Raw genomic sequence first — 10,647 nt, forward strand, 5'->3', positions numbered from 1 at the left:
AAATGCAGATTCCTGGGCGGAGCCTGTGGCTCAAAGGAGTAGGGCGCGGACCCCATATGCCGGAGGTGGTGGGTTCAAACCCAACCCCTGCCAAAAAAAAATGCAGATTCCTGTCCCCCAGGAGAGCTGAATCTGACCCAGGGTTGTGGGGTTGTAGATGAATCTTTGGGGTGAGGTTTGAGGCAGCAGTCTGTAAGTGGATGAGCCCTGGAGACCCACCAATGGACTTCCAGATTCAGCCTCAGTGTCCATGGGAATAAGCCAGTGGGACACATGGGAGTATCCTGGCTGCCAGGGGTTGGGACAGCAGGGCCAGCTGGAACCCTCCAGGAGGATGCAGCTGTGAGTCCTGGGAATGGGGCCCTGGATCAGCTCCCAGCCCCCCTGCAGCAATACTTCCTCTTTGCATCCCCAACTCTGGGTCCCAGGCGCAGCTGAGGCCAAGGGTAGCCACAGCAATCAGTTTTCCTCCTCCAGGAAGCCAGGCAACAAATGTTTGTTGAGTGTCTGTCATATATTGAGTGCAGACCTGCCTAGGAGGATCCAGGAAGACCCTGGCACAGGCCTCATGAGGTAAAAATAAATGTCTCTATTTCACTTTGGAGGAGGAAACAGGCCCAGAGAGGGAGAATAACTTGCCTGATGTCACACAGGCACAAGTGGCAGAGCCAGGATTCAGACCTAGAACTGGGAAAGCAATTTCCAGAACCCACTCAGAGCCTCTCCCACTTCCTCCCACCCACAACCAAGATCTACTCCAAGATCTCTCATTCTCAATGGTTGGGACTGATAATTCCTGCTTGTTGGCGGCTGTCCTGGGCACCGGAGGGTGCTGAACAGTACCCCTAGCTTCCATTCACTCCATGCCAGAAGCAACCACCAATGTCTGTAGTCACTGCCAAGTGGATGAGAACAACTATTCTAAATCCGTGGCTTTATGCTCCTGGGTCCTCAAACTGTGGAGACCTTTCTTTGGATAAGGGTAGCTGACAGGGGTCCCAGAGGCAGAGAAGCCAGTTTTAGCATTCATCACACCAAAGCAAATTGTTTCAGGGGTCTGGGGTAGGCCTGAGGAGGCATGGTGTGTGACCAAGGTGAGTTCAGACCCAGCTTTGTCAAATCTGCTTCCATGTATTTCCAAGCCTCAGTTTTCCAAATCTATGCCATGAGGATAATTAACCCTACGGGTCCACAAATATAACAACAAATTAAAAGTGCCTATAAGGATGTGGAGAAATTGGAGCACTTGTATGGGAATGTAAAATGACTTTTTTTCCTGTGGAAAGTGACTTTTTTCTGCAGTTCCTCAGGCTAAACATAGAATTATCATAGGGCCCAGCAATTCCACTCTTACGTACCTACCCAAAGAAATGGAAAGCAGAGACTATAAGAGATATTTGTACACCCATGTTTATAACAACATTATTTACATTAACCAAATGGTTAAAACAACTGAAGTGTCCATTGACAGATGGATGGATAAACACAACGTGGTGCATCCCCACACTGGGATATCACTCAGCCATGACAAGGAAGAGGCTCTGATACAGGCCACAACATGGATGGACCTTGAGGACATCGTGCTGAGAAAAGAAGCAGACATAGAAGGACACATAATGTGTGATTCCATTTATGTAAAATGTCCAGGACAAGTCCACAGAGACAGGAAATCAATTCATGGGGCTAAGAAGGGGAATGGGGAGTTACTATCATATCTCAGAAAGTTTTGGAGATGGATGGTGGTGATGGTTCACAGCAGTGTAAAGGTGCTTAACATCATTGAACTATGCACTTAAAAATGGATAAAATGGTAAATATTTTATTTTAGAGACAAGGTCTCACTCTCACTCATGCTGAAATACAATAGTGTCATCGAAGCTTATTTTAACCTTGCACTCCTGGGCTCAAGTAATCCTCCTGCCTCAGACTTCAAAGTACTGGGACTACAAGTACAGGCCACCATGCTTGGCTAATTTTTTTTGTTTGAGACAGAGTCTCACTTTGTCACCCTTGGTAGAGTGCTGTGGTGTCACAGCTCATGGCAACCTCAAACTCTTGGGTTCAAGTGATCCTCTTGCCTCAGCCTCCCAAATAGCTGGCTCTACAGGCGCCTACCACAATGCCCAGCTATTTTTAGAGACAAGATCTTGCTCTTGGTCAGGCTGGTCCTGAACTCCTGAGCTCAGGCAATCAACCGGTGTCAGCCCCATGGAGTGCTAGGATTACAGGTGTGAGCCACTGCACCTGGCCCTGCATGGCTAATTTTTAAATTATCTTTAGGGCTGGGCACAGTGGCTGACGTCTGTAATCCTAGCACTCCGGGAGGCTGAGGCCAGCGGATCACTTGAGCTCAGGAGTTCAAGACCAGCCTTAGCAAAAGTGAGACCCCGTCTCTACTAAAAATGAAAAACTGAGGCAAGAGGATCACTTGAGCCCAAGAGTTTGAGGTTGTGGAGAGCTACAACACCACAGTACTCTACTGAGGGCAAAAAAGTGAGACTCTGTCTCAAAATAAATAAATAAATAAATTATCTTTAGAGATGGGGGTCTTTCGATGAGGTCTGACAATTAAGTTCACAAACTCATCCTAGGAAAAGTACTACATACCTCATTGGTGAATATCACTAAGGTCACCAGATGACTAGGGGAGTATAGCGACCATAGTGATATTCAGCAACGAGGTATACAGCACTTTTGATAGGATGAGTTCACAAACTTAATTGTCTGACCCTCATATGTTGCTCAGGCTGGTCTCAAACTCTGGGTCTCCCACATTGACCTCCCCAAATGTTGGGGTTACGGGAGTGAGAAAGTTTTTTTTTTTTTAATAATGCAGTATGCTGAAAACCACTGATTTGTACACTCTAAAGCATGAATGGCATGGTATGTGAACTATATCTCAACAAAGCAGTTTTTTAAAAAATGCCCAGCAGCACAGGATAATAACAAGATAATAGTCAGTATTTATTGAACACCTATTATGTGCTTCTACTTTAGCACGTTGTATCTGTGCACTCACCTCAGCCAATCCTCACAGAGACCCTCAGCCAGGGTGAGTATCCCATTTCTCAGATGATGTTATTGTAGCCCACAGAGAGCAAGACATCTGCTCCAGACCACGCAGCCAGGATGGCATGGGACTGGGCCCAGGACCTGATTATATCTGATTGTGAGGGATGTGTACAGCCTCTCTGGGTGACCTCAGAATCCTGGGAGAAATCTCCCCAGCTGGGCAGTGGAGGGATGAGGGGACTGAGTCTAGTGAAGTGGGACCTCTTTTCCATGTACAGATAAGAAAGTTGGGGCTCAAGAGATTTGGGGGTTCAGCTGGGTGTGTAGAGTGTGGGGAACAGATCACCATGGCTTAGGCAGGGGTGTTGGCCATCGGGGTGGGGGCACTTAGCTGGCGTTGCAGACCCAGCTGGGGACTGGACCTCTAACCCAGGGGGGGCTCAACCAGAGTTGGGACTGTGTAGGGATTGGGGTACAGCCCAGGGTCGGAGTTCAGCTAGGGGTCATGGGCTCTATCCAGAGTCAGACCTCAGCCTGAATAGAGGCTCAGCCCTGAATTGGGAGCTCTTTTGCGGTGGGGAACCAGCCAGATGGAGACTCCCCTGGGACAGAGGCTCAACCCAGGGTCGGGGCTCAGCTCCGTGTGGGGGTTCAGAGCAGGATCATAGGGCTACCCAAGTTGGGCACTCAGCTCAGTGTCAGGCTCAGCGGAAATCGGGGCTCAGCCTTGAGTTGGGGGCTTTATCTGGGGTGGGGACTCAGTCGGCTCCGGGCTCTACAGGACTAAGGTTCAGCCTAGAGTCGGGTTAGTGGGAGGTGGAGGGCTCTATCCGGAGCTGGGAGCTCTGTCCTGGGAAAGAGCAGCCCTCCAGGATGGGGGTTAGGCCCGGGTCCTGGGGGCAGCGGCCACACGGGTTCCGACTGTGCCCAGCAGGGGGCGCGCTCTGACCAGAGCCGGGGCTGGCGACACTGAGCGTAGCTGGGAACTAGGTCGCCCGCGCCGGCGTAGTGTGAGCGCGTGGCAGGGTCTCCGGGAGCCTAACCCAAGGCACTCCAGCTCCTGGACCACCATCGTCACCTGCACCCTGAAGCCAGGCCTCGCGGTCATCGCCGGGCTGTGCGACTCTTAGCGAGCGATACCCTCTGCCTTGCACCTGAGAGAAAGGACCACAGCTGGGGGTTTGACGGGGGCAGTTCGTTCTCCCAGAGCCTCTGAGAGCCCCCCTCCCGAGCCTGAAGGCTTCTTTGGGGGACCAGTCTTGGAGGCCAGAACACACTCCTCTCGCCTCCATGCCCCACTCACTCCCAGTCGTAACTCCCACGCGCCCGCGATCCATCTGTCCCCAGCCCATCTGTCTATCCCGGCAAGACCCTTCCCAAGGCCACTGGAGAAAAGGAATGGGTAGGCGGGCCTGGAGAGGGCGGGAGGAGGGAGCGAACCTTGTGTGAGTCCCCACCGCCCAAAGGCCAGGCGGGGGTGTGGGGTCTCATGGAACCTTCCTGAGGGGCTTGGGGGAGGGGGCAGGGCTTTCATCCTTTCCCAGGTCAGAGGTTTAGCTTATGATCAGGGGCACGTTCCCTTCTCCCCGAAAACTAAGGTCCTCTGCCCCCGCCATCTTCCCTATTACCCCCACCTTCCGCTTGCTGCCAGAGAAGAGGCTCCGAAGGGCGTGTTTGTGAGTGTCAGCCACGGAGACGCCAGCCGGCTGCCTGCGTGTGGGAGGCGGGCGTCTGGGGCGATAAATGGTGCGTATGTGCCCCTGCGCCCGCGTGAGGGTGCGGGTGCGGGGGTGGGGGTGAGTGTGCTTGGGGAGCGGCCAGCTCCCTTGATGCCTCTGAGAATGGTGTCTTTCTCCTCCTTCCCCACTTCATCCTGCCAGGGAGAAAACTTCACTTTTTGGAGCCTCCGTTTCATCTGGAAGATGGGTGCAGGGATCATTATCAGATTGGGAGATTTGTAAAATTCAGGGACATCCATTCTCAGCTGAGGCAGGGAGGCTTGGATGAGAGGCCAACCAAGGACGTCAGGCTGAGATGGGGACACACACACACAGGCATCCTATTATAACATTTAATAAGATGCAGGGGGAAACAGGCAGCTGTGGTAGCTTTAGGCACCGGACTACGCCCTGGGAGGGCAGTTGCTATCTAAAACAAGTAGGGCTCAATCTCCTGGAGAAACTCTGGGAGGCAGTGTAGAGCACACATTAGAGTGGGCAGGGAAGCTGGGGTGTTTATCCTCCAATTTTCAGCCAACATTGGCCTGGGCTGTGCTCTCAGCAAGAAGGAAGCCTCAAAGCACAGAGATGTGGCTGATGCTCTGACAGCAATTGTTATAGGACATCACTAAATGTGAGCTTATGAGAGACTGTCCTGGCCTTGAGGAGACCCTTAGAGAAGGAGACCCTTAGCTGGAGAAGTATCAACTGGGATCTGCCAAGGGTCAGTGTGAAAAGTAGATTCTTTCAACACAGAAGCCAATGGAGGACAACTGAACAATGGAAAGAGAGTGAAGGCTGAGGCTCCTTGATCAACCTGCAGCCCTCAGACTTTCTACGATCTAGCCAACCTCTGGATCTGGCTAAGAATGTCTCTTTTATAACATTTAATAGGATGCGGGATGGGGGGGAAGTTTCATACATCCATAGAACTCTAGGGAGAAAACATCCTACAATTGGATTTATACATTTCATTTTCACACCCTAAACTCTCCACTCCTTTGTATACCAGCCTTGTGCTGGGAAGTCAGAGACCCAGAATAGCCTCCTCCAGCAGCCCTGGGCTTTAAGGGCCTTCTAGTCTTGGTAGTGGTGAGGAGGCAGAGTTTGATGCAGATCCTCCCAGGAGACCCTTAGCTCAAGGAGCAGAAGAATGTGAGAGTTTACCTGTGAGAGTCCAGGTGGGCTGCATGTAGGAAGGGACATTGGAGCTAGGGTTTTAATGGCTAAATAGGAGTTTTCGAGGAGGAAATGGAGTTTGGCAACAAGAAGGAAAATGTTTCAGGAAAAGAGAACATCACAGGCAAAGCACTAGATGTATGAAAACAGCAAATAGCTGGTCATAATATCTGAGCCGGGCGGAGGAGGAGTGGGATTTAAGTTGGAGGATCCTCAGGGGCTCTGCAAATCAAGACTTGAGACTTGGGCCTGTAATCCTAGCACTCTGGGAGGCTGAAGTGGGTGGATTGCTTGAACTCATGAATTTGAGAACAGCCTGAGCAAAAGCAAGACCCTGTCTCTACTAAAAATAGAAAGACTGAGGCAAGAGGATCACTTGAGCCCAAGAATTGGAGGTTGCTGTGAGGTATGATGCCACCTTACTCTGCCCAGGGCAACAGCTTGAGACTCTAGAAAGAGAGAGAGAGGAAGGAAGGGAGGGAGAGAAGGAGGGAAAGAAAGAACGAAGGAAAGGAAGGAAGGAAGGAAGGAAGCTAGATTAGCTGAGCATGTCAGGCACCTGTGTCAGTTACTCCAGAGGCTGAGGTCACAGGATCGCTGGAGCCTAAGCGTTTGAAGTTACTATGAGCTATGATGCCACAGCCCTCTGTCTCAAAATAAATAAATAAATAAATAAAATAAAATAACTTGAGACCTAATCCCAACCAGAAAGAAAGCTATAAAAGAGTTCTGGAAGAAGTAGAGCCCCACCATCAACCCATTATCATTTATTCATTCAACAAACCTCCACTAGCAGAATTCAAATTCCTGTTCTATCATTTAGCTGCTATGTGACTCCAGACAAGTTGCTTATACTCTCTGAGCCTCAACTTTCTCATTTATAAAATGACTATCTGCTCTATGTCAGGCCCTGTATTGGTTGAGGGTTTAGATAAGGATAGGAGGAATATAGCCCCTACCCTTCAGGAAGCTCACAGCCTAGAAATTGAGGTTGCTGATTTGAGCCATGAACTTTAATGTTTTCTTTTTCTTTTTCTTTCTTTCTTTTTTTTTTTTTCGAGACAGAGTCTCACTATGTTTCCTTCTGTAGAGTGTCCTGGCGTCACAGCTCATAGCAACCTCAAACTCTTGGGCTTAAATGATTCTCCTGCCTCAGCCTCCCAAGTAGCTGGAACTGAAGGCGCCTGCCACAATGCATGGCTATTTTTTTGTGCAGTTATCATTATTGTTTAGCAGTCCTGGTCCGGGCTCGAACCCGCCAGCCTTAGGTGCATGTGGCTGGCGCCCTACTCACTGAGCTACGGACACTGAGCCAAAGTTTTCTTGTTTAACCTGCCACATGACCTTGCATACTCTGATAAAGAGGACCCCTGTGTTCAAAATACCCAGAACTGCTTCTATTTCCACTTTCTCCCATTCCCCAGAGGTGAGCTCAGATGGCATCTCCTCATCCTTGAGCCCCCTCCTCCCCCGATATGAATCAGGGCCTCCTCTGGGGCGCACAGACTGCCCTGTGCCCTCCACCACAGACATACTCGCCCTGTATTTTAACAATCCAGTGACTTGTCTGTGTTCCCCACTGGACTAAGAGCCCTAAGAGTGGAGGGCAAAGTCTGCCTTATTCCTGCTGAGTCCCTGGTGCCCAAACAGGGCCTGGTACACAGTGTCTGCTCATTAAATATTAAGCAATCAAGTGGGAGCTATTGCCTCAATTTGTAGCCAAGAAAGCAACAGAATTATCCACAAAACAAGTGGGAATCCGAGCTAGGATTGGAACCCAGACCTGCAGGAGCCACAGTCCCGGACTTCCCTTCACCCTTGGAGCACTTCTGCCATCCTTTCTGATTGTCTTTCTCCACCATAGTTCGAGCTGGCCAGCTTCTCTGCTCACCATCTGCCTGAGATCCCCACCCTCAACAGGTTCCAAGGAGACCCTGGAGGGCCAAGGCAATCTGGAGGGCTTCCTATAGGAGGGGTTCCTAGGCAGCATGATTTACTGAGATTGCACCCACGCCTGTGAAGTGCCTGTCAGTTTGCTCATCTGCACCTCTCTCGGAAGTGTAGTGCATAGGTGGGAAATCTATTTCCACCCCTGTTCTCACACCCATCCAACTGTCTGAGTGACTTCATCAGGCCTGAGCTGGGAGTGCCACTGACCTCATCTTCCCACCTCTGGGAAGATGTGTGAGTAGAATCCTGAGCTGGTAGGGTAATAACTCAGCAGCCCCAAGCTTGGCCTGAATCTGGGGCAACAAGCACCTTCCGATCATTACCTGAGTCCCTGCAGTCCCTCGTTAAAGTCCCCCTTTAGCTGATAAGGAAATAACCCAGAGAGTAAATTCACATACCTGGGGACACAATATGTGCTCCAGAGCCTGGACTGGTCTCTGACACACCCTCTTCAATGCATTTTTTATGCACCCATTAGAGGGCGCCTGTGAACAATGAGTCAGGACCAGTCCCTCTTTTGCCCACAGCCCTCTATGGCTCCCATCTCCTCGGGGTCAAAGCCCAAGTCTTTCCTGGGCTTACCAGGCCCTGCATAAACTGCCCTGTTCTCTCCCCAACCTGCCCTCCTCCCTCTTTCCCTCTGTTAGCTCTACTTACTCACATGGGGCTGCTCACTGGGCCTCCAACCTATCAGGTGCAGTCCTGCCCCAGGGCCTTTGCATGGGCTGTGCCCTCTGTCTGGCATGCTGTTTTCTGGAGATCCTCATTGAGTTTTTCCTCCCATCAGGTGAGGGTGAGGAGGGAAGAGGGAAGATTCTACTCACAGATGGGTGAGTGAGTAGAAATTATAAAACACTTTCTACTCCCTTCATCCTTCCCCTCCCAAAGGAAGGCTTCATGGGAAGTCCTTCCTACTTCCTGAGCCTCTGTTTCCCTATCTGTAAAGTGGACAGGTAACATTTCCCAAACCTGTTTCACTCTTTTCTCACCTTTTCCATTGTCCCCTGTCCACAATTGTCTAACATTTTCCTTTAAACTTACTCACACTGGGAACAATAATACATATATTTTTAAATCTGTTTTTTTAAATCAGAAAGATAAAAGGAAAATCAGCTTCTCTAGCTAGAGATGGAAGGTAACTGAAGATGCAGTTGAATCTGAATCTTGTTCAGTTAAACTGGTCCTGTTGGTGGTGGTGGGATTTGCAGGTGGAAGGGGACATACAGATGCCCCAGGATACAACTGGGATTTGTGAGAGATGGAAAGGACATTTAAAAGAGGTCACTGAACACCCCCTGAAGTCTTGTTATTTGTGAACTAGAGTCATTTGGTGCTTTGGGCAGCTCTGGCCAAAAGAGGCTGTTTATTCCCAGATCACATTTCCTGTTTCTCACACTCACTAGAATTTATGCTGTCCAAAGGCCTGAATAATTATCTTTTTCCCTACTGTGTTCTCAGACCTAGAACATTTGGTGTTCAATAAATGCTCGTGGGATGATCGGATGTATCTGTGTCCACATCTCCTTGGCCACTTGTGCCACCAGAATAATGACACATTATTGCCCCTAAGATGTTCACATCCTAATTCCCAACACCTGTGCATCTGTTACCTCCTGTGGCAAAAAGAATTTGGCAGATGGGATTAAGTTAAGCATCTTGAGATGGGGAGATTATCCTGGATTATTCATCAAACCAAATGTAATCCCAACGGTCTATTTATTTATTGAAAGAGTCTTACTTTGTCACCCTTGGTAGTGTGCTGTGGTGTCACAGCTCACAGCAACATCAAACTCTTGGGCTAAGTGATCCTCTTGCCTCAGCCTTCCAAGTACCTGGCACTACAGGTGCCCACCACAATGCCCAGATGTTTTTAGAGACAAGGTCTTGCTCTTGCTCAGGCCGGTCTCCAACTCCTGAACTCAAGCAATCCACCCGCCTCAGCTTCCCAGAGTGCTGGGATTACAGGTGTGAGCTACCACGGCCCCCCATTGGCCTTTATAAGGGGGACACAGGAATGTCAGAAACAGAGAAAGAGACATGATAATAGAAGAAAAGAACCAGAGCAGTGTACCTGAAGAAAGATTTGATCAGCCTTTGCTGGCTTGAGGATGGAGGAAGAGGCCATCAGCTAAGGAATGCAGGAAAGCTCTAGAACCTGGAAATGCAAAGAAAGCTTTAGAGCTTAGAAAGAATTCTCCAAGCCTCCATAAACAATGCAATCCTGCTCATACCTTGATTTTAGCTCAGAGGAGCTTAGGACAAAACCCTAGCCGGAGAGAGGAGTTGTCAGGACACTGGGGACCTCTGCCTCACCCTGGGCGCCTCCTGTGTGCTAGGTACTGTTGTGGGCACGAGGGACACAGTAATGGAGAAAACAAACAAATTCCTGTCCTCGTGGACCTGACATTTCAGTGGGCAAGATGCACTATAAACAGTCAAATAAGACGTGAATTATAATGACAGATGGTAAGTGCTCTAACCAGAAATAAAGCAGGTTATAGGGAGTGACAGGGAGGGACAGGTGTCCATAGAAGGAATCTCTGAGGAGGTAACCTTTGAGAAGAGACATGAAAGAGGTGAGGAGGGAAGTATATAGACAGAAGCAGGAGAGTGTTCCTGGGAGAAGAAACAGCATGTGCAAAGGCCCTGAGGTGCCAACTGTGGCGAACTAACGGATGGAGACATGGGGGGAAGATTAATGCTTACTGAAGCTGGTCTTATCCCTTGTGGACACTACCTCTGTCACTCTCTGTGACAATCCTGGGTCATCGGTTTTCTGAGCTCCACT

This window comes from Nycticebus coucang, chromosome 2 (genome assembly GCF_027406575.1).
Source record: "Nycticebus coucang isolate mNycCou1 chromosome 2, mNycCou1.pri, whole genome shotgun sequence".
In the NCBI taxonomy this organism is placed as follows: domain Eukaryota; kingdom Metazoa; phylum Chordata; class Mammalia; order Primates; family Lorisidae; genus Nycticebus; species Nycticebus coucang.